Source organism: Lutra lutra, chromosome 5 (genome assembly GCF_902655055.1).
Source record: "Lutra lutra chromosome 5, mLutLut1.2, whole genome shotgun sequence".
Lineage (NCBI taxonomy): Eukaryota > Metazoa > Chordata > Mammalia > Carnivora > Mustelidae > Lutra > Lutra lutra.
The window spans coordinates 163,477,858-163,482,402 of record NC_062282.1 but is presented as its reverse complement, the minus strand read 5'-3'; the positions used below and the strand labels follow the sequence as shown (position 1 = coordinate 163,482,402).

Below are 4,545 nucleotides of genomic sequence, written 5' to 3'. Positions count from 1 at the left end.
GTCCTACGGGGACAACACACAGCTCACACGCCACACTGTTGTCCCTGGATCAGGAGAATCTTGGTGCGACCCAGCCAACACATTTGAGGGGAACCAAGTGCCGGTCACCTCTTCCCGATGGAGACGACAACATCGGAGAGGAACGGTCAGCGGTCGAAAGGCAGCTGTCTTGAGAAGGAGAGACGCTGGAAGATAGCGGGGTGGTCTCATGGGTTGATGTGGAGGGTTTCACGGGCCGTTTCCTTGATGCCTGGGAGTGCACGGGAACGGGCTGTGCCACCGGGTGGGTGGACCGAACACACGGCAGCTGCACAGTGGCCCATCTGCTGGTCTCAAAGATACTGCCGGGCTGGGTTCTCAAGGCCCGGCCTAGGGAGGGAGACAGGAGACTGTCGCTTAAACCGACAGTCTCCACAGGGGATCAAGAGACCTGAGAGTAGACAGGGGATGCTGGCGAAGAATGAGAGAGTAGGGAGGGACTCACTCCAGCCAGGGTAGCCTCGCTTCCATCCGGGCTCCTCAGGCCATTCAGCATCATCCATCTCCATCCTGAAACCAACCACCCCCAGCCCACATGGCCACCTCCATGTCCGTTCGTACCATCAACTGCTCCTCGGGATTGGCCAGCTCAAGTCAAGCGACTCCTCGCCGGGGTCAAAGTGTGACCTCTGGGAGCGGAAGGCAAGCGAGTTCTCGGCGGGGTCCTATGTGACCTCGGGGAGTTTGAATCAGCTTGGGAGCCAAGCAGAACCCAAGGAGCCGTGGGGTGCATGCAACTGGCACTCAGGACGGCCTTGGGCGACCGTGCTGACCTTGCAGAGAGGTGAGGGAACGTGGCCCGTGCCACACGTTCCCGGTCCTTCACTAGGGCCCCATGGGGCAGAAACCACCACATAGTTGATGTCAGGGCCCCAAACACAGAGAGGAGGGAGGACTGAGTCTGGTCTCGTGGCACTCGCTCTCCCCTACAGAAACACTGGCACAGAGGGATTTGAGACTGTGAGGGCAGCTCCTGGTTCAGGGCTTCAGGACCTTTTCTCAGGGGCCGTGGGTTGGTGTCAGGGGCTGGGGAATCTCCAGCCACAGGGAAACGACGACATTCCTGTCCCAGATCCATCCCTCATCAGGGTGGCAACTCTGGACGGTCCCTTCACCGCCCTACATTTCAGGGCCCTCCACTGTCCAAGGGGGCTTCCAGCCCGTTGCCACTCCCATGGGCGCTGCTGGCGGGGGGGGGGGGACAGGAGAAAGGCACTCGGATTCTCTGTTGGCTGTCAAGCATCGTTCTCATGGGAAGGATAACGAGGGGGCTTCCATCCTCCCGTGCAGTGGAGCCATCCCAAGTGCCATGTCGGACTTCACACACAGCCAGCCGGCTAGTCGAGTCCGGAGGCAGTCCATTCCTCAACACCTGCCGAGCGGCTGGGAAGCATCCCGTCCTTCCCTAGGTCCCAGGCGCTCCTTAGACTCAATCACTTGGGACACTGTGATGGCACACTAACTGGGCTGGATGGAGGGAAACGGGGCACAGAGGGTTCTTGGGAACACTCTCATATAGGTGTGGCTGCTCAATGGGATGTGAACCCAGGCCACCAGGTATGCTCACGGCACTCTGTTGCATTTCTGTCATGTCTCTGCTGAATACAAACTGTTGCCCACGGAACCTGTGGGTGTGGGAGGGGGCGGAATTCAGAGCACAGCACACGGCGACCTCTTCCTAAGTCCCACCTGGAGGGAGGAATGCCTGCTGGGCAGCTAGCAAGTAGGGGAAGGAGACAGATGGACTAGAAATAAAGAATGTCGCATCCCCCTATGGTCTTCTGACAACAAGATGCTGACACTGCTCTCTATTTCTATGCATCTCCCAGCAATCTGTGGGGAGCTTCTCCCTGACAATGTGGAGCCGCCCACAACCACACTGGCCCCTCCATGACCACACTTAATGGAGTTGAGGGCACGGGGCAAAGTGTCAAAGCCAAACCTCCTTCATCCCCGCTGCGCCCACCCCCCAGGACACCACATTCCTCGCTGAACACAGCTCCACCTGCAGGGCTGCTCAGGATTCCCTTTCCTCAGACAGGGATGGGGAGAGAGGAAGGGGCCCACATCTGTCCTCGCTGGGGACGTTTCTCAGACAGGGTCAAAACACAAAGGAATCGGAAGCTCTTTTAGTCGACCAAGACATCATCACCAGCCTTACAAAAACGCTCCCATCTTGAATGCACAGGGGGAAGGCCCACGGGCAGATGGCAATGGCCAGGAAAGCTTCCTCATTAGCTTGGGGCCCGGTCAGACTTCCTGACAATCGGCTACAGGGCCAGGCTAGAGAGTGCCCTTCTCTCGCCTGGCCTCCGCTCTCTCGGGAACTTGCCGGTTCCTGACTGGGGGAGCTGGGGCCTGGCAAACTGGGTTCCGCGGGCTCCAAGGACACACCCACATGCCACAGGAAAGGAAGACTGGGAAGAATCAGCACTTTGGGGATGGGGACTCTGTTGCAATGGTCAGATGTCAGTACGTAGAAATCCTGGGTCTTTGCTTTTCCTGACCCTGCATGACTCAGGAACAACTAGAAACCTCTAGGCTACTTGCGCTGGCATTGAATGCAACCCTGCCACACAGTGTTCTTCTGCAGAAATACAATCTCCTAGAAGAGGTGAGAGAGAGGTGGGAGCGGCCAAGAAACGGTCTTGGCAATGCCCACGACCCAGTCGCTGCTTGGGAGCAACTTGCCTGTCAGTACAACGGAGCGTGTATCTTAGTGTTTACCCTCTTCCGGGTTGAAGAGGTCACCCTGATTCCATTCCCTGTAGCTCAAGGTCAGAGTCAACGTTTCTCTCTCCGTTCCTGCTCCCGGCCCTGACCGCTCTTGATGCAGCGGCACCTTGCTCAGTCCATACCCACGGAACCCAACGGCGCCATACACTCCCGTGCACGCCCACCCCAAGCTAAACTCCCTGACCTCTTCCTGCCGAGCCCCACCAGTGGACTGACCGTTCTGTGGCTCTCTCCCTAGCTTGGCTGGATGGACAGACGGGTGAACGTTCGACAGGAACGACAGAGGAAGACGCCCCATTTTTCACTAAGGTGGTACGTTAGCCTTTATTTGTTAGAGACACAAAAGTCTTCTGGCTTTTTTAATCAAGGTCATGTAAAAAAAAAAATCTCAGCACGCACAATTGACAGTGTAGGGAGAAGTTTGAGTGAGAATCTGTTACCAAATGCTACCTAATCCCGAAGGCATTGCCGGGGGGGCGGGACAGCCACAGCAGGATCACCTACCATCTGGAGGGCAGGGAGCTTGGGCACGGGTAGCAGCTATTCCTCTTTGCCACCTCTTTTGTCCAGTGGGACCCGGAACGTGGGGCCTCTAGGACGACTGGGCGCCATCCGTGGAGGACTCATTTTGCTCTCGTCCTACTTTGGGGGGCTCACGGGCCTCTAGCACACTTCCCCACCTGGCTTCCACCCGTCCCCCAGGGAACAAAAGAGCCATGCAAACAGGACAAAGCCTGATTTGATGTTCATACTCTTTTCTTTTCTGAATCACAGGTGTCCCTGCTGGAAGGGGACGGCGGTAAGTATTCTGTACTCCAGCGTCACTCACTTGTCTGCAACAACCTGGAAAAGGGGACAGGTGGGGCTTCCTCGCAGGCTCCACGATGACAACCACCCTGATTCCAGGTCCGGCGGGACTGAGAAGAAGGGGCGGAGTAACAGAAAGGGAGTTTCTGGGGAAAGACCCGTGGCCTCATGGCCCTGTCCCCGGAAACTACTGCGCTGCTCTTAGGTGGTGCGGGTTTGGTAGGCAGGCAGTAGGTGTGCCTTGGAGATGGGACCATTTCACAGCTACTCCAGGCCCTGTAGCTCCGACAGGAGGTAGAGTTTCGATTCACGTCCCTGCTCCTCTCCAGGACCTTTCATCCTCCACCCAGGAAGGGCCCACTACAGCTCAGTCCATACTGATGAGCTCCCCACCTCCACACACTTGTCCGCACATGCACGCCAAGCCAAGCTCCCTGAGCGATTCCCGAAGAGTCCCGTCGGGGTCCGGACACTCTCTGTGTGTCTCCACCTAGATCCCCTGGCTAGCCTGTACGATGGCCTTGACGTGGACAGCACAGCGGGAGAGGCCCCATTTTTCACCAAGGTGGTAAGTTAGCCTTTCCTCAGGTGAAGTACAGCATCCCTTGCTTCTCTTATACTCGCAATCAGATCCGAACACCTCAGCACGTACAATGTCCTTGGTGGGGAGATTATTGAGGGAGCGTCTCTTAGCCACGGAGACCCCATTCCAAAGACCCTGCAGGAAACAGCAGGTTCGGGTCCAGTCCACAGGGTCGTGAGCTTGTTCACGGGTGCTCCTGACACCGCCTTGCCACCCAGTGGACCCAGGCCATGCAACCTCTAGGTGGATTCCATATCACTGCCCATGACCCTGCCCGTCACCAAGAGAACAAAAGAGCTGTGCACACAGGACGAGGCATGACTTGATGTTCGTCGCGTTTTCTTTTCAGAAATCGCAGGTGGCCCTGCCGGGAAGGGAGA

The 4,545-nt window shown here is 57.3% G+C and overlaps 1 long non-coding RNA gene across 3 annotated transcripts; it reads left to right on the top strand.

The window, feature by feature from the left end:
- Positions 1-1,949: 1,949 nt before the first annotated feature.
- LOC125100412 (uncharacterized) lies at positions 1,950-4,545 on the top strand. 3 transcript variants are annotated; one of them, XR_007127539.1, is made up of 4 exons: positions 1,950-3,087; positions 3,550-3,574; positions 4,077-4,150; positions 4,524-4,545. It is a non-coding gene; the product is annotated as an uncharacterized LOC125100412 (long non-coding RNA). The 3 variants fall into 3 exon arrangements; XR_007127540.1 differs by lacking the exon at positions 4,524-4,545 and adding an exon at positions 4,409-4,441; XR_007127538.1 differs by lacking the exon at positions 4,524-4,545 and having other exon boundaries at positions 4,077-4,418.